At 35.8% G+C, this 20,551-nt stretch overlaps 1 long non-coding RNA gene across 3 annotated transcripts in view; it reads right to left on the reverse strand.

Annotated features, from left to right (window-relative positions):
• Nucleotides 1-20,168, reverse strand: part of LOC121667009 — a 137,859-nt gene extending 117,691 nt beyond the window's left edge. For all 3 annotated transcript variants that reach the window (XR_006016879.1, XR_006016878.1, XR_006016880.1), the window contains exons 1-2: nt 19,963-20,168; nt 16,917-17,008 (exon numbers count right to left, since the gene is read on the reverse strand). This is a non-coding gene — a long non-coding RNA (uncharacterized LOC121667009). The remainder of the gene's footprint in view (nt 1-16,916; nt 17,009-19,962) is intronic.
• Between the last annotated feature and the right edge of the window lie 383 nt (nt 20,169-20,551).

Raw genomic sequence — 20,551 nt, forward strand, 5'->3', positions numbered from 1 at the left:
AGGAAGGAAGGAAGGAAGGAAGGAAGGAAGGAAGGAAGGAAGGAAGGGAAATTTTAATATATTTTCTTCAAGAGAATGAAGGAGTTTAATCACAAGGAAAGGATTTAAGACAGTGTTTCTTTCTCTGTCCATTTTCTATGTTTAGTTCCCTCATCCCTCTCTATAACTCCAGAGTCCTGTTTTTAAAGCTTCTTAAACATTGTTTACCAAAGGAGTTAGAGTATCAAAATGAGGAAAGGGAGGCTCATCTGATCACTGGGGGCCAGACTATGAAAAATATATGGCAAGTCTGGATTGCAGCTCCAACTCAGGAGCTGGATCTGGTAATGATTCTCGTCCTCAGTCTTAGCCTGCGAGGTTAGAGGGGCTCACCAAGTCCTGCACACTGCCCAGAATGAGAACATGAATGTGGACACAGAGAGGAACTCAGCTGGTAATTCATTAGTAGGGTACTTAAGTATGTCCTTGAGATTGTAAACTGAAATTTTTATTTAAAACCAAAAAGTTTTGCTGTCATGTATGACTAAAAGTTACTTCTTTACAACCCTCCTCAGCAAAATATCTCCTGGCTAGGTACTGGGATATATTATGGAGATGATAAAATAAAACAAACCGAAGAAGTAGCCAGTGAAAACAACAATAAAAAATAATTCAAGTATGCATTGCCTGCTTTTTATTTCTCAGGGACCTGAAATAACATCGTATAGATAAGGACTTTTCTCTATTTCCGTCTTTATATCCTGACTCAGAAACTGTACCACCAGGTATTAATTAGCAAAGTCCATATATTCACACCTGTAAAACAGATGTTGCTGAGTATACAAATGGAGCCACAGTGATTCACACATTACTACCACATTATAGTCTAGTAAATCATTACACTTTATTGTTTAAAAAAATAGTAAGATAATAACAGAAAATGTCTCAGCAGCTGTCATCATGGCAGGAAAAACAGAGCATTGCTAGACAGCTTTAGCAATCTACTAAGTCTTAGTGCTTTGGACGACAGCCAAAAAGCTTGGATCACCGTTTTAGCTGTTCTTATCCTATGGGTTTGTTACTGTAATAATGTAGTTTACAAACCATCAATGTAGGATTCTTTTTAAAAAAACAAAAAAGCCTGAAACAGCAGTCTCTGGAATCTACACACTATGACATGGAGTCAGTTAATAATGTGACATTCAAATAGACAGAACTAATCTAAAGAGACTGTTATTAAATTATACTTCATCCCTTGGTAGTGGGAACAGGTACATCTGAAGTCCCTATTGTGGTGAATTAAGTTTCATTTAATAAAACCTTCATTATTTCCCAATTTTATATGAAAAGGAAACTAAATAGATTGCTTCTGGGCACGTCACTGAAAGTAATCGCTGTTCACTGGAAGTGACAATGCCCTGAACATGATTAACATTTTTAGATTTGTTAAACAGCTCCCATAGCAAAGACTGAAGTTATTCTCTTGCTATTCCAGAATCACTGATGACTTTAGTATAGTGCAGGACTGTTTCTGAAAATACTGTCTTTAAGCAACAGGAATGAGTAATACACATGCTGATTATCAGCTAGAAAGGAATGACTACATTTTATGCCTGAAGATAGGTGGAAACCTCGTCAGCCTAAGTAGATTATGACAGAGAATTAGGTCAATTTGCAGTGAAAGTATTATAAAGCTCCTTTGTGGTCTACTGTCAGAACCCACCACAAATCATCTTGCTGTTTCAGTAAGCTTCTGGCTTTTCTTCCTGTTGATCTTCTTCAGGGTTCCATCAGTTTTATTCCTTTCCTTGATCAAAATAATCATGACTTAATAACTTTCTCCATATTAAAAAATACTATCTATTTATACACAGAAAGACTCAAAAAAAGAAAGAGGGGGAGATAGTTTTGCAGATTTTTCCTTTCAATACTGGAACTTAGCCAATGGGGGTGAAATATAAGGATGATTAAGTTACTCAAAGCAGTATAATACAAATCTCTGGAACAATGCAGGAAATGCTGATAAATTACAATTCTAAGAGCAGGATTCTAGAAATGTGCAATACATTTACCAAGCTTGATATTTAGCAAAGACATGACAGCTAATTTTTTTTTTCTTTTTTCGTTCTTTTTCTACCTTGCCATAGGGTCAAGGTTTATGACATTTTAAGGAAAAAAAACCCTGTAATGATGCATAGACATTATGCATCAAGGTCCCAAGAAACTTGCCTCCCATCCTCTGAAGCAACTTAACTCTGATTAATTACCCAGAACAGAATGACATGCACATATAGCAAGATGAAGAAGTAAAATTTACACACGCTGGACAATTTTTGGAGTTACAAATCCTACTAACTAAAACAACTGCTGCAGACTCTTTTTTAAAAGAATTTTTAAAGCATCTGAGCAACATTCTGAGACACTACAAAGAGTGTTATTTGCAGAACTTGTGTGCCAGAAGCTGGTGGTTAGGTCTCAGGGAACAGAACCACTTTCAACAGCTACATGAAATTTTCTCCAAGAATACTACAGCTATCACAAATGTTGTGACAGAAGTGATAAATCCCCTTAAACAAAACTTGTGCCCATTAGGCCGAAACAAAGGGAAAACAAAAACTATTAAGCTACATTCATTTGATGACTCACTGATTTCTGAGTTGCCCTCCATTGTGCTTTTTCAGTGATGAAATCCAAATTGATATCTGTGAATATATCAGAATTGCATAAAATATAGCAATAGCACAGACTGTGTAGTCAACATGGGATTTTTTCTGAAAATAAGCAGCATCTTCTTATTCAGAAGCTTCCCCTAGTGCCTGAAACAGAGAATTTCTACGTAAGGTATTAATTGGCAAATAACTGTGAGGAGTGTCTGGGACCTTGAAAGGTTGGAGAGATGGGCAGAGAAGAACCTTGATGAAGGGTCCTGCACCTGGGGAGGAATAACCCCACGGACCTGTACAGGCTGGGGCTGACCTGTTGGGAAGCAGATCTTCAGAGAAGGACCTGGGGGTCCTGGTGGCCAACAAGCTGTCCATGAGCCAGCAGTGTGTTCTTGAGGCCAAGAAGGCCAAAGGTATCCTGGGGTGCATTGGGAAGAGCTTTGCCAGCAGGTTGCAGGGAGTGATCCTGCCCTTCTACTCAGCCCTGGTGCGGCCTCACCTGGAGTGCTGTGTCCAGTTCTGGGCTCCTCAGGGCAAGAGAGACGTGGAGCACCTGGAGTAGGTCCAGTGGAAGACAACAAACAAAATTAAGGGACTGGAGCATCTCCCTTATGAGAAAAGGCTGAGGGAGCTGGGTCTTTCAGCCTCAAGAAGAGACAACAGAAATGGGATGTCATCAATGTCTATAAGTATCTGAAGGGGGATGGCAAGAGGATGGAGCCAGGCTCTGTTTTGTGGCAAGGGGCAGAAATTGATGTACAGGAATTTCCCTCTGAACATGAGGAAGAACTTCTTTACTGTGCAGGTGACCAAGCACTGGAACAGATTGCCCAGAGAGGCTGTGGAGAACTGTCTGGACACAATCGTGTGCAATGTGGTCTAGGACAACTTGAGCAGGGAGGTTGGACCAGATGACCCACTCTTGTCCCTTCCAACATGACCCATCCTGTGATTCTGTGAAATGAACAGGCCAAACACAGTCAAAACTAAGCCTCTCTCCAATTAACCTGCATCCAGCTAAAACAATCGAATAATTTGTCTTCTTGTTTTTCACATTTCCATCTTCTATGAAAAAAGTGCAATTCAATGACCCAGAACTAGGCTCAGAAATGGATTGAAACTGGCTCTCCCATTTTTGTTTTCAAGAATACATGGCTAAATTAAGAAAACCCTTTTAATTTGAATTACTCAAGCAAGAATTGATGGTCACACAATACATGTGTCTGTACAACCAGAAGTTTGGGGAAAAACATCAGACACATTTCAGTTGTGTAATGTAATAGAATTTAATAGATTCCTCTTACAGCTCCCTACATTGCATTTGATTTCCATTAAGTAGGTAAGTGGAAGAATCTCTCTCAAAGGGGAATCATCATTGTTAGTTGGGTGATGTTATTTTGTCAGTTTAGAACATTCATTTGCATCACTGTCCAGTAGTAGTTCATAGGATGCTTTGTAACAAGATGGAGAGTGGACCTAAATTCCTGGAGCTGGCCATATTCTGAGCAAATGTCTGCACAATGCTTGTTCTCGCAGTTTCAGTTTGTTCTCACTCTTTCCAGTTTTCATACATCAGATTCATAGGAATTTATGCTTTGATTACAGACATTGTTGTACATATCCAGTAAATATTATGGTGGCAGGATCTAACCAAAGTACAAGAGCTAAGTAGCACTAATAATCCCAAAACAAAGCCTATAGTACTCTATCCACTTTCTCCAGGATGAATGTAGTTTGCCTCTGTCCTTCCTATCTCTGTTTCTCCTTTAGAGTATATACAATTATATGCATTGGAAAGTGGAGGAAACACAGATTTGTGTATTCATCAACATGTTTTACCCTTCCCCATTTCACCTGCATCAGAGAAAGAATGAAGAATAATTTAAAATTCTATTAATAATTCAAAATTCTGTTCCCAATACAAATTTAGATAAAAAGTAAAATAATAAAAAACAAAGGATAGTGGAGAAGCACTATTTGTGTTTTCTCACTCCAACATCAATATTTTTCTTTTTAGTGGCAGAAAGGTCACAGGGTAGATATGAATATGTTTACACAAACTATAAATCTCAACACTTATGTGGAAGAATAGTAATAATCCAAAATCTAAAAATATAAACCAACAAAAAAGCAGAAGAGTTCAAGCTGCCAGACACAAATTTTGTGTCTGCAATGAGAGTAATGTTTAAGGAGACCCTGAATGCAGAAAATGATGACTGCTATCTGCCATGCAGTCCTATCTCCAGGTTACCTTTATGACAACCTGCATAAGCAGTCTGCCAGAGGCAGAGAGGGACAGAAAAGTGTATGCTCTGTTGGCTGGCTGCCATTCTCTGTGTGCTGACTGATAATAATACTTAATCAAATTCCTATCTGTGGTCTTTATCTTGCACCAGTGTATGCAGTCATTCACTTGTTATTTGGATCACGTCTCCCTATTGCTAGTAACAATCTGAAAATGATAACATTTGCTGCTATTTTTATTTCTTTCCTAGGGAAAGATAGGTTTCTACCTCCTTATCCTCCCTTCTCACTTCCCCAACACACATATATTGGATTATTGGCCTTCAGTTGAACTCTATAACAGTGAACAAGCTCCAGTCTTTTCCTTGCAGATTAACTTTTTAACAGAAATGTTTCCTGTTTATGAAAATGGTGAATTCATATACACAGCTGAACTTGGCTGCATCAGAGGTTGAATGTTTAAGAGGAAGAAACAATACTGGTTTACTGTTAATAAATTCTGAACACATATCTTGACAAGGAAATATCGCCACAGCTCCAGAACCAAGGCCTTAGCCTAAAGCATAAAGGTAAAAGTCCTTGGATAGCAAACAAAGGTGGAAATTTAGGAGGCACATTTAGCTGGGCACTCCAGGATCCACTTAAGGCTGTCACATTAACAGTCTTTTCTTCTCCTCCTTGGTAAATTAACAGTCCATGTTCTTCTTTATTGTTTGTAGTTATTCATGTGACTGCAGTAAAGGCCTGTCCCAGTTCAGGACCTTTAGTAGGAAAAGCAGAGTGAACTATTTAATGAAACACAGTATAAATGTAACCATATTAAGGCTAGGTATAACTCTTTGTGTTCAGAGGGAGCTATATATGCCCAGAAGACTGAAGTTTAAATTGGCTGCTAAATATGTTATGTGTAATATTTGGGTCTGACAGTACTGACTTCTGTTTATCACTACTCCCCTGTAACATATAGGGACAGATAGCTGAAGATCGAGTAATGTAAATATCTCAGAGTCATGATTTAATGGTTAATTAAGGCTGCAGAAACACTGACTCTGCCTGGGATGGCCCAGCATAGTTTGCCTTTTCCTTTCATTCCAATGCCCCCTCATTAAGCAAAACTAAGGTGGAAAGAAGAAGTCATATGACTTTGCAATGAAAGTCCCCTGTTCCTGAAGGGGTAGAGAGCTGCACTGGATTAATTTCTGGTGGAAACAAGATTCTGTCCTCCCTTTCCAGTAATCAGGCTTTACTCTGGTTTTCAGAGCTCAATCACACAACAGTCCTTTGAAATTCTAGGAAGATTTGCACTAGGCATTTTTCAAACACTCAAGAGCATTGGACTTGTATCTTCTTTATGTGAAATAGAGTTAGGAAGGACATGGTTGTTTGTATAAGTTCTTATTTGCTTTTATATACTTCACAATTAGCTGTATCCTTGGTAGGAACTGACCCTGACCCTGAAGCTTTTCATTAAAATGAGGAAAAGGGAAAACTGAGTACATCCACATGGTGTCCTGCAACAGCGAGGAGACATTTTTGGCAGGAGTGGACAAGCTAGCTGGGAAAGTCAACAAAACAGTCTGAATATCAGACTTGTCTTAAGCCAGACATTAAGCTTGTTTAGGGTACCACCTGGAGCAAGCTGGGCCCAGAACCAGATTTGGGGTTTTGTTTTTTTTTTTTTTTTCTGAATATAATTCACCATTTAAGGTTCAAGAGTCAATAAAAGGCCAATTCTGACCCCAGAATAAAATTATTAAAAGAATTTTTTTTCTGAAAGAATTAGAAAAAGAAAGCAAAAATCACAAATATCCAAAGCATACTGAAATGAAGAAGCTTGTTTTTCTTTATTTGCCAAACCAGAAAAAACTGTGAATGAGAAACAAAGGTTATAAAATCTAAATGACAATAATTATGTTTTAAACTGCTGATTTGAGTAGTCTTAGAAGGGTAAAAAGATGTGACAAGTTAATATGTTCTATCCCTATATGTTTCATAAATAAAAAAAATTATTCTAGGAAACAATCCAGCGTAAGACAAAATACATTTTACTTTGTCCTTTTGCATTAATTTTATACCTACAAGAAAACTATTTTTCATTAGCAACATGCAAAGATGAAAAGATCTAATATCTTTAATGTAAAAATAAGATAGCAATGCACAATAATAATCTTGACATCATTAACTTGAACAAAAAAATAACAAATTTAAATTAGTTAAACTAAAACCAGTACTCTCAATTGAAAATCTTCAGTCTCTTTGACTGGATCTTACCAGTAAGGTTCCAGCTAAACAATTGTTATTTTTGAAATGCTTTGTTTAGCCTATCACAATGATTTGATCTCTGGGGTTGACTCTAATACTCTATAATATATCAAGTGTCATTGGGTGCACTGAGATTTCATGGATCAGCTGAGAAGAACACTTATGGAAGCTGATAAAAAAAGAAATGGAACTTGATGAAAATTAGCATAGGAGATGTCTGCCAAGTGCTTTGTAAGGATAAGAATCCCAAGAAGGTCATTCAAAGCCCATTGGTGTGTCATGAAACAGACGAATAGGAGGTGAATTCACAATTGGGAGATTGGAGTCAGAGTTTAGCAAAGGAAATGCTACTAAATATCATTGATAAGAATTGACATTCACACCAACAGAAATCATCTGTCTGAGTTCAACTTCAGAAAACACAATATTTGAAGGGAGAGAAACATCCCTCTGTCCAAATTTGCTTTCAAAGCTGGCTATTTCAAACACATGGACAGAAAAAAAGATTTATCAATAATTTGATTACATCCAAATGATTTCTACATCTAAAATTAAACTAATATTAGTATTTTGTGCCCATATTTCATAATATTTATGTGAGATTATTACCGATCTCATCACTAGTTTTCTTCATACATAATAAGATATAAGATTAAAAAGTACATTAAAAGTTCATTGATATTCGTCACTCTAATTTCCAGCAATAATTATTTTTGCATTCATCTTAGCAATTTTGTAATGATTTCATTGTCCCGGGTGTGCAAAAGTGTTCATTACCAACTATGTATGAAATGATACCTCTAATTCTGACATTCCAAAGTGGTAGTAACCCAAACATTAAATTACGGCAGCTTCTTACATTGTTTCTCCAGAAAAAAAAGTTTTAAAGCACCTTAACTTAAAATATTAACATATTTAATCGAAAAACTGTATATTTTACCTTTTTGAAATTACCATTTATAATTTTTTGTCCATATAAGCTCTGTATCCACTTTTCACCCAAGTTCTTACTTTGTATCATTCATAACCAGAGTATGTCCCCTTTTTCTCCATTTTCATTCTCTTTGTATGAATACATAAATTTCATTCCAACCACTCAGATCAATGAGTTTAACATTTCGTAAAATGCATCAATCTTTTTCTATGGATTCAAGAATAGAATAATAGAATAGAATATACTATTAAAAAAAATAGAATAGCTAATGGAATTCTAACTTTGGTGTCTTTATAAGATTTCTAACGACTACTGAAGTTAAGTGAGGTGAAAGTATTGCTAGAGTAATAGCAACAAGAAATCTATGACATGAATTGTTTTGCTCTATGACCTTAGAATTCAGTGATGTTAAACTAAAGCAAAAGTAGCTTGAGTGGGTGAAAAATACAGTGTCAATAAAAAGTGCAATAATTTTTCAATTAAATTGAAAATCAAAATTAAACATAAAGAGAAGGTAGAGAAAGAAATACTATAAATGGTACCTGTTAAACAACCATAAAACATTAATCCTTAAAAAACAAGCTATGATTTCAAATCTAACTGAATAGATATCATTCCCATCAGCAGAAACATCTACAGACATTTAATTCTTCTTAAATTCACACTATTGTAGATGGATTTGATTACTTGCATGCAGATTAATCTGTCTACATTATTGCTGTGCCTGGGGTCAAATTTTAGTAAAATTGTCCCTAAAGGGCATTTCCCCCAAGATGTGTTCCATTTTACCATATCATTCCCCTGAACATGTCTTCATGTTATCCTTCTGTGAGATTTTGTCTCCAGTTTATAAGCCTGTACTCGGAAGATAAAGTAATACTCTGGCAATACAAATGTCTGCCGGGGAGCAGAAATCTTTTAATAAAATACAAATGTATTCTTTCTTCTGCAAATGGTAATTGGTGGATTAGGTTAAGCAATTTAATTCCAAAGAAATAGTTGTCACTTTCCCAGTGTATTCCAATGGAAACATAAACTTCTTCACTATGTGGAAACATTAATTCATGAACATTGTGTACAGTTAATAGAGACTTGTTTATTCAACATTTTTAGTAGACCTGATATCTTGAAAAATTTACAGATGTTATTAGGAACTCTCCAGGCCATTTAGTGCAAAAGAGCTTTATATGCTTTATCAGCTTAATATTAAGAAGTCATCTCCATCATCTTTTGCAATGTTCTCATTTCAAGTAGAGAAACTGATAGCTGTGTAGCCTGCTCAGTGATGCAGTGTGATACAAATAGGAGAAATAATAGAATGGGTTGAGACAGAGTGAGAAAAATAACACATTAATTGAAACAGCAAGAATTAAGCGAGCAGAATGGAATTTATCTCACCTGTGTTAAGCTATTTTAGCCCAGCTGTTAGTAAGCATGCTTGTTCATCCAAGTACTACTTTGCTCACAAATAATCAAGCCCACAGTTTCATGACTTGCTGGAAAATACGAAGCCTAATCTGTGATTGCTACTGCACATAAGGAATAGCTTCATTTAACCCAGTTGCATTCCACCATGTAAAGCCACGACCCAGAGATCTCACTGAGTTTCGGTCTCTAACACAGGTCTCTGCTGTGAAAAACAGGTATGTAAGTGCACCCATCACTCAAATAATTGTAATTATCATAACAGCCTCCTGACTTATTCAGAAATTTCATTTTACATTCCTGTCTTCGTGCTCATCAGACTCCAGTCCGATTATTTTCAGAACCTAGACTAAACATTGGCTTTCAGCTCGAAGCAGTCCCCTAAAAAGTCTTTATTTTCTTATAAAAAAGCCTGTAGTACTTCCGCTATCAGTGTCCTACCTGAGAAGGTTGTTATGTGAACTACTTCTTTGTTGATGTGCTCTAACAGCTAATAAAATCTGAGGATCCTTTTTGTTAACTATAATGGGGGATGCAATGATATCTCCTGCATCTAAGCCAAAGCAAACTTCAAATGGACTTTGTATTAATCACCAAAGGAAAAATGGCACAATTCAAGATAGCACTTAAACTATATGTAATTCAAATGCTAGTGTGCAAATCCAGTGCAGCCAAAAACTAAAATTACATTTTGTATAAATTATATAAATTTTATATTATTTTACTTTATAAATTTTGAAGATAATATAAAATGTAAATTATATAAAAATACATAATTTTTTAAAAAGTACCTTCATAAGAGTATATTATAAGGCTATTTAAAGCTTTCTTAGGAAGCCCTTAGGCAACAGCTAGCTATAAACTGAAGTGTTCTCTAGAAGCAGTGATATACATTTGCCTCAATTTTATATGCTTACATAGTGTTCACACTAATGCAGGTAGGTGCAAGATTTTACTTTAAAGACCTATATAATTTTACAGTGGAAACTTAGGAATATCTTGCATTATGAACCATTGGAATAACAATTTTAGCCTGAAAGGGCAATTTGGCAATTACGTGTACAGATCCAGCTTTTACACTCTTTGTGTCCATTTTTTCATCTGTAATATTGAGATATTAATCCTGAACTACCCTTAGTTCATAGTGATGAGAAAATAAGCAGGGAGTTTTCACTCAGCCCTTTGAAAATTTAAGTCTTATGGAAGTGTAAAGCCTAAAATGTGTTGCTATCAAATACCACAACATTTAGGGATTCTTTTTCAATGCTCTCTGAAGTACAATAATTTGAGTAAAAATCAGTGATATTTTGAAAGGGAAGTATCTATTTAAACACTGAATCCATGAAAATGAAGGCAAATTTGGTTGTACTAAACCTTGTCTATTACCATTACAAGGTCAATCAACAGCTAATTTAACAGCTGTTAAAAACTCTTTCCATGACTAAGGGAAGTAAGGTTTTTTGTTTTTTTGTTTTTTTTTTGGTTTTTTTTTGGTTTTTTTTTTTTGTTTTGTTTTTTTTGTTGTTTTTTTTTTTAAATAAAATAAACTTTGGCTATAGACTTTTCATGTTAGGGTTTGTTTTGGGTTTTTTGGTTTTTTACCACTGATATTCACATAGTTAATCATCTAAGCTTGTAAAAAGAACAAAATTATGTATGTATAGACAGAGGATTTAGCTCAAACTCTTAGAATAAAGAAACATATGTCTAGTATCTTTTTCTCTAAGGAATTATTAGTAGCATTATTGCATTTTACATGTTTTGATCACACAAAAAGGAAATGGAAGAAATTTGAGATCAGTAGGCCACATCCATTGTTGGTGTTACTCCACAGAATTCAGGGAAAATACACTGGGGGAAAATTTGACCCAGAAAATCTGAATCTTTTTGCATATAATGAAACTGATTAAGGTCGACACCTGAAGTCAGGACTGCTACAGCACAATTGAAATTATTCCAATACCTTCCTTTTATTTTTTAAGACAATTGCACTTCCATAACGTAATCTTTGTAACACACTTCACCCCCTTTTTTTCTATTGGACATAAGTATATAGAACCTTTAAATCCAATGTTATTTCACAGACATCAGAATACAGATTTTAACTTAAAAATACTAAGATCATATTTGTTACTCTTCAATGCAGATTATACAAAAATTTAAGATACACATAGCAGAAACAAGGACATGGCCCAGCAATTTCAGTTAAGCAACTTTTCCTTCCTCTTAGCCTGTGTAGACCAGGTCTTTAGTTAGCACCAGTTTGCACAGCTGTCCTAAAGGAACCATGCAGCTCTAATTCACCTGGAAATCTGATGCTGTATGAATGAACTGGCATACACATGCGCATTTTCTTAGCTCGTATTCTGATGGAACAAATAATTAAGATCCAGTGCATATTAAATACTAATGCTTTATTAAGCATTTGAGCTGATGCTGCTTCCTTTTTTTTTGGTTTCTTTCAAAGCTATTAGGTAAAATAGACACTAAAGAACAGATTCTGTAAAGAGGTTGGGGTTTCCTTGTGAATTAAATTTTAAACATTTAAACTTCTTTTTTTCTAAAATATTTTCTTTAAGCTGTAAATTAAATTTCCATTAAAACTGCCTGTTTGTGATATGGTGCATGGAATACCTGACAGAGGGAATGTTGATGTTTAATTTACACTGTCTATGTGCCAAGGATATAAAAAGATCTATCAAAGGTATTTCTGTATCAGTTTGACAGTGCCATGTTTTTTGTGAAATGCTACTAGTCAGCTAACAAATTCTATTCCATTCCCCTTAAGGAATACAAAAGCATTCTGTAACACAAATTATTTGCATATAGATGACTATACTAAAGTTGCAGAAAGTAAACAAAAAATTAATCGTTTCCAATGTTATGAAAATTATTGTAAAGGTCTTTAATAGACAATTTTTTTCCCTCCATACTAAAGTAATAGTGTTCCCAGAATGAAAATAATCCTTTTTTTTCCTCACACTGCTGAGCTGGGAGTGACCTCACCTGACCCAATTGAAATTGATTTTGTTGTTGAACTCCTTGCTAGTGCAAATTAATCTTAGATCCATACAAGATCAGGGAAGCAAGACACAGAGTACAAAGACCTCAAGTACTGAGTGAAAAAATTAGCTCTGGAAAAGGTATTTTAAGTTTGGAGAGATAAATGGTTACAATGACTTGCTTTGATAGAACATCTGTAGAGTAGGAGAAGAGAATGACAAGAGCTCTGTGAAAAAGCTGTAACTTAATAGCCTAATTTCCTGCCTGGCCCCAAATAAATATGTCTGTTTCTGACAGTTGATGAAAATGCACCAGGATTTGATTTGCTCACCAGTATGGGACAAGTTCAGTCCCATCTGTCCCTCGGTTCCCTTGAGCTACACAGATACAGCAGTCAGGTTCTATTACTGGTTTCCATCTTTTTTGTTAAAAAAATATGACTTGCTTTTCTTTTTTTTTTTTCCTAAAGATATACCTGCCCCCTTTTTGATCTGTTTCAGTGTTTGTCTTGTTTCCACCATAGCAGCTGATCTCCCTATTAGTCATTTGAAACAATATGCATTTCAATAAATTCCCATGTCTCAAGAAAAACCTAAAGGCAAAAAGAAACCTTACCTTTGCAGACATATGCTGTCATTCTCACTCAGAGCATCTGTTCTACACTACTTGGGTTCTCCTGTAGTGAATGCCAAATACACCCAGCACACTGACCTTGCTTTTACAGTCTGTGTAGGATTCCTCTGCATGCCATGAGCTTTGACAGAACCCAAAGGTGTCCGATAATGCAGGGCCTCCGTATTACTATAACAGACAACCACTAATGCCTGATTTAACAAGCTAAATATGGAAAAAACTGTGTAACAAACAACTTCATCTTGAGAGTTATATGCTTCTTCTTGAAAAAAAAAAATCCATGATAAATGTTATATCCTGAAATAAAATGTTCCAGTATTGTATAAATGCATGCTAAATAATTTAAATGGAACAGATTAAGACTCAGACATTGTGCAAAATCATTTATTGTAGATTTGGAAAAGATCTGAAGCTAAAAAAAGGGGGAGGAGGCAAGGAAAAAAGCCAGCAACTTTCCTAATTTCAGTGTGTGAACTGAATACACCTTGATTTGCTAATTTAGGTGTTGCATATTTGCATATACAGATTTTAGCATTTAACACACACTCTTACTTGCACAGACTGCTTGCACAGATCTCGTATTTCTTGCTGTTCTCCTACCACAGCAGAATCCTGATAGGCACTGTTTTGTTGTTTGTATTGGCCCATAACCCAGAGTTAAATGAACATGGACTGACTCCCAGATTCCCTTGAACACGAAAGATGAGAGATGTGTAGAAGGACTGCTCCTTACTAGCAGCTGACATGGTCATACTTATAGGTCCAGATGTGTTCACAGCTGTAAGAGTTACAGCTCCTGAGAACACAGAGAGCTCAGAGAACCCTACATGCAGCAGTGCTTTGAGGATGATGCTGCCATTCTTCAAAGTACAACTTCTATCTCTACACTGAACTCACAGTAATTTTTCAAGGGGTAAACATGAGAAAATCAGAAATATCTAGGAAAGACAGAGGTAGGCCTTCTGGGTCAATGCAATAAACTAAAAAGGAAATCTCCAAGGAACGCAGAAGTTAGGCTGGATGAGGCAAAAAGCCAAGCATTCCCACAGAACAAGCTTCATATCCAACAAATATCTGTACTCTATTCTCATACGATTTTTTTTCAATAGCTTAAAGAATATTTTATTTATGGGAGAATGGGGCCATTATGATATATTTCTATACATAATGATGATAGATACAACAAATGTAATATGTTAGGAGTTAACAAGAACATTCAGTAATAAATAAGCCATCTATGCCTTTCTTTTCCCACATCTAAATATAAACTGAAAAATATGTTTGCTTTGCATCATGAAAGAGTGATAATTTTAGAAACTGGATAATATTTCATGACAAAGCAATCTGTATTAACATTATGGAATGTAAATTATGAAGCAATTTTCTTGATACATTTTTGCAAAATTCCACTTATTTCACTGGAAGTATGCTAGCTTGTGCCTAGGTAGAATTATTCTTGCAATAAATGTGTTTAATTTCAGAGATTTGAAAGCATTACTAGGAAAGCACTGTTTATGGGAACAGTTCTAAAACTATCAGTAGTTATTTGCACACATGAAAAATGCAATTATCCTTCAGAGAATTAGAAAAACTATACAAAATAGCTAGAAAATAAAAGATGTTTGCAGATGGGTGTCTCTATTCCATGGCAGTGCAGTGGTTTTTAAAATACAGGTTTTTTAAATATCAGAGATCATGTCTTTGATGATAAATAAGGTACTGAAATTTAATATAAAATAAATCTAACAATATCTGGCAAAATTATCTTCTCAAAGATATATTCCAGTGTTTACCCTTTTTAAGGGTTGTATTCATCAACAGTGAAAACCAACACTAATGATTAATCCAGAATTCACTGAACTACATCAGTTGTCGGAAAGGAGATGAAGTTTAAATTGAGAAGATATCACCCATGCATTCATTATGTCCACAGAAGTACCAAATTATTTTTCTGTAGGTTACTCTCTAAAGAGTACAAAATACTAAAGAAATCAGAAAACATTTCCTGATTTCTGATTTAACCAGTCAAAACAGGTTATGTTCACTTAGAAATGGACTAGTCATACAGCTCTAATCGATACTCTAATTACAATAGAGAGGAAAGCAAAGAGGAAAAGAATTCACAAAAAGTTATTGCAAACATGTCTCTGTTTCTGCTTATTTCCCCCCCAAATAGTATAGTTGTTTATGAACAAAGTTCTAGTGTAAAAGACAATAGAAATGTCCAATAAGAGTCAATAATCAGAGTAATTTAAAAAGTTATTTAATTTTTAATTGTACTAAACATCTCAAAAAAGTTTAGTACAGTAGAACTATAAAAATTCATGGTAGTAGTAAAGAATTAAAGCACTGTGGAAATATTCTTAAGACTTTTAACACGGCTAAAACATCTGTGGCATCTAAAAGTTTATAAAAAACACAATAAGGTCTTCTCCAGAGTCTAGTTATTGTTTCTGTTTTAACGGGAGTAGTAAACTCCAAATGTGGGTGTTACAATATATATTCAAATCAGTCCACAAAGCCTCACTTTCCCAAAGAATCTGCCAGGAAATATTGTTCTGGGTATCAGTAAAATCAATTGGTTTGATCAGCTGAATGTTGTGAAGAACTCTTATTTTTATTGGTTCTGCCTTTCCTGAGGAAAAAAGAAATGGTCTTGCATATGGCCTGTGAAACAGTCTGTCCTCATGATCAGCAGTATACTGAGCTGTTAATGAGGTTAGAACAGAGCATTAATCTGCCACTCAGGTGGGTTCCTAACACACTTTTTCAGGCTTGTTCTTTGAGTAGTTAAAAAATGTTGACTTGAAATGCCCCTAGGATCTTGGCTTATTTAGCCCATAACTGACCTGCTGGCTGGCCATCACAAAATGGGAGTGCATTGCATGACCAGGACTAAAACCAACTTTCCAGAGCCAAAGTTGATTCAGTCATTTGGAAAAGTGAGCTTCAGCTTGTCCAACACAACCATGGGAAAACTATGTGGGAACCTCTTCCAGTATTAAAGAAACAACCCAAACGCCAGACCCGCCAGTAGTTCACAAGTAATTTTGGGGATAAAAAATTGGGTAAATTTCTGTTGTGGGATAACAATACACCAACAGGCCAAAATCTAGTCAAATAAGTTATTTGTAACAAAACAATCATCATTTCAGTTACCATAATTAGGTCCCTGAAACACATAGAAACAGTTTCTAGAACTGGAACCACAGTAGGACTTGATGATATAAGTACAGGGATTATGTTGTCGGCTGCAAGCCACCAAAACTAGTCATACATATTACACAGGAATGACAAAAGTTCTTCTTCTATTCTTCTCCATTTTTACTTTTAAGCTAGTATTGCCTGTGCAAGTTACTGCATCAAGTGATTAAAGCCCACTGGGCATATACATGGGAAAATCTTCATATTATTGTTTTCATGTATCAAGATTTAAATTAGCCTGTTGTATAAGGACCTGGTCCCTTTCCCTCATCATCCACATTGGAAAGAAATTGAATTATGCCAATTCTTGTTCAAAAAGCACTTCAGGATGGTTTTGAGTGTAGCTGGTCTGAAGGTCTTTTACAGCACACAATATCGGTACCAGGTCTGACTCCCTCTGCCATACCTTAATCAGTATCTCATCAGATTTTTGTGTCCTTAAGCTCCTTCACATGCTCTCACGGCACAGGACAAAACCCATATATGCAGGATTTTGTAACATATACAAGCCCAGTTGTGTACCCTTCATCCTGGTGCTAGGGTTCATTGCCAGAACTGAACATATTTACCAGGAAAGATGAAGGTGATGGGGATGGTCCTGTCCAAGGTGAGTTCCAAGCGTGAGGTACGACACAATGGTAGAGGCACAATCATGAAGGAGCTGTGACAGAAGGGAGAATGATCCCCAGATGAATGACTTTGGAGTAACATCTACCCCCAACTGCCATAGTATAACATTCTAAACAGCTTATATTGGCTGATAAGAAATGAGAATTTCAACCCTTGGGGAATGAAACAGGATGAGGTGTTCCCAGCTCCTTCCTCAATCCCCTGGTCTGTGTCAGGGGAACATAACGGCGCTAAAAACATGTTTCAAGGGACTGGAACTCCCTTCAGTGGGAAGTTGTAGAGTCCTTTATCTTCCATGCATAGGAATATTTCTATTGCTTTAAAAGTATTCTGGATTAGACCCTACATCATTGGCTCTTTCCAGACACAGATAGTCCCACTAGCATTTACCTGTAACTAAGTGCAGTGTGTTTGCCCTCCTTCCATACAATCACAGTATTTCTCTGTGGCCCCAGTGATATTAGATGCCATCCTTAAAAGGGCACACTCTGAAGTAACACAAAACATGCATGTTTATTACTGCATAGCATGTAGGTAATTTTTTCTTGACAAGGCTTTAGTGTATCGATGGCTGTTAAACATACTTTTGCCAAGGATCTGCAAGGCATCTAATTTATGGTCATTGCCTAACAGACTGTTTAAATGTTAAGGAATCAGGTAGCTGAATTACATGCATGAATAGCTGCATACAGTTATTCCATCCACTGCATACAGGCTGCAGTGGATGGAATTACCAATGCAACTCACCTGCCACTAATACTAAAATGTGAAATTTGTTTCTAAGTTACACATGCATATATTCCAGCTTCAGCATCAGTAGTGTTGGGTAAAACTGTATGGTTACCAAGTTAATTAGTTTTCTCCTGCCTCTTTGTATAAGCCTTTAATCATGTGCTAAGAGGGAATTGCAGGTAAGGGAAGAAATTGCTTTACCCCTCACTTTCTCAGGTGGAAGCCCTGAAAACATGTATGAAGGGTATACTGAAAATTAATCAAATACTCAGTTTTAATAATCTTATTGGACTATTGGTGTAGGATGTTTCACCCTTCCAAATCAGAATTGCTCCTTGTTTCCCTATTTCTTTACCTTTTAATGCAAATCCCTAACTAGAAGGATATTTTCCTTAATCATATGGAAACACAGAATCAATTTGTTCTTGAGGGACCTCAAATAAAAGTTATGAGTTTTATGGTCGATTGATCATTAAAACTATTTCTGCAGATGACTCAGAGGTCCAGAGCAATTATAAAATTCTACAGGATTCCAATTTGAATAGCTATTTTGAGAGACAGAGTCTCAAAATACTGTGTGTTCATTGAACACAAACAATTGCATTGCTTTTTTTTTTTTTTTAAGCCCAGAAGGAAAAAAAAAAAAAAAAAAGGAAAAACATGGAAGCTTATAAATTCTCCTAAAATAAAATTAATTTTAATACTTGATTTAAAATAGTCCAAAACCACATAATCAGAGTTGACACAAAAATCCTGTGTATTTAAGTCATCTAAGCATATAACACATAATCCTAGAAGGAAAAAAAAGCAATACATTCTTCACAGGCAACAACAGATTAATAAATCTAACAAAGTTCACTCATATTAGTCTTGAATTTACACATGCAAATCAGGCACTTCTTGGCACCAGTGAAGGGAAGCCTCATTAAAACTGGAATTTAAAAAAAGCCTAAAGGGAAAGAACTTTATTTACTAGAAAAAATATCATAAGTATTTTGGCCTTGGTCAACAGCCGCATCTGTCCATTAAATACAATCCATTAAGGAGACACACAACAGAGTGACTATAAAACATAGATGCACAGTTTTCCAGGGTTTTTTTCAGTATTTTGAAGGTCTCTGCTCTAGTAGTTCTTTTTCCTTTCCCCTCTGCTCTTCTCTGCATCCACTGCTTTGATATATTCCCATATTAATCTATTTCATCACATCTCAAACAGTGCTGACCCTTTCATATTTCCCAGTTGCTCACACATACACATTTAGGCAATTATGATGCAATCCCCCTCCCATCAGACAGGCTTTAACTATGGTCTCAGCTCCTTTTCATGCATTTTCATGTCTAATTGCTTTAAAAGAGGAAGGGATTGACAAAACTTACTTCTTGATATTTTTTCCACCTAAAGAAAAAAAAAACAACTAAATGAAAGAAAAAAGGCTTAAATATCTTTCTTATATTACAGGTCCAGCTGCATACAACTGTTGGCTAAAATAAACACAGCACAATTCTTTATTTATACAATAAATTATGCACAAGGAGCCTCTATTCCTAAAGAAGGCAAACAATGAGCTACCATATTATTAATAAAGGTTATGAACATACAAAGTAACAATGCCAGCGGCAGCTTCATATATTATTCTTGAGGAATTAAGGATCAGATTTTCAGGTACCCTTGGGAATCTGAGGATCACAATAGGCATCAGTATTTGAAACCCTTTGTGGTGATAGCCTTTATGTATCTGAAGGGATGAACTACCTAAACCAAGAGAAAACTTTTCAAAATCCTATTTTGCTTTAAAATCTGGTCTTAAAAGTTAGTAGAGACTTTACTATAACTGCAACACAAATCTTCTGTAAGCTGGCTGGAGCAGCATACAGAATGAATTCTCATAAATCTGTTAGTATAAAATTCAAATATTGATCTGCAAAGGATCTGCAGAGACTGTATGAGAAAAAAGTAAGCAACAACTAGATGCTAAAAGCTCCCTCTTCACTGGCAATGTCCTAGCAATTTTGCAGGTTTTTCTTCTATCCGCATCCCCAACCATCAGCAAAAACCTGGTACTTTCACAGGATTTCCAAGTGAAAATGTGCATCATGAAAATGATCCTACAGCTGCAAAAAGCAAAACACATTGTAACCCTTGGTTGCCATGCAAAGCTGTTCCCTTTCAGAAGAAAGGTATATGTACAGAATGAGACAAGGAAAAGACATTTATCTCACCACCAGCCATTAGTCAAGGACATCTATAATTACCATTCTCTGCAGTTTCTCCTTGATGGTGCTGCTTCCTTTGCAGCAACCCTCTAATTCATGCAGGAGTTGCATTTAGGTAACAGTAAGCCTTCCCAACTCTCGTGATGCTAGTTCTGAAAAAAAATAGTGACAAGCAAAGAAATACCATGATTTGGTTCTGCGTGCATCTTTCAGGGTTTACCCTTTCCTCCAGTGTTAGCCCTTCTACTTTCTAATAGAACCTTTTAACGAATAAGTAGTTGACCACCCACATAATCTCTGGTGAATGCACAATGCCCACTCACCTTTCAATTAATGCTGCATGCACAACACTATAGAGAGCAAAGAAGCATCTTAATAAGAAATATACGTGTACTGAGAAATCATTAAACCATTTTTTGCAGAGAAGCAATTAAGACGAGATACTGAGATCCTTATACAGAAGGTTTTTAGACCTTAATTAGGTAAAATTGCCACCAAAAATCAATTGATTTGTGGAGGAAAAGAACAATGTAAAACATTATGGGGGGATTTCAAGGCATATAAATAACTCTCCCAGACTATATTCTGATTCTTAGTTGTTCATTCCATGACTAATTAGAGGACTTTC

This window comes from Corvus kubaryi, unplaced genomic scaffold (assembly GCF_017639235.1).
Source record: "Corvus kubaryi isolate FWS band 111438036 unplaced genomic scaffold, C.kubaryi_AGA036_p1.0 37354, whole genome shotgun sequence".
In the NCBI taxonomy this organism is placed as follows: domain Eukaryota; kingdom Metazoa; phylum Chordata; class Aves; order Passeriformes; family Corvidae; genus Corvus; species Corvus kubaryi.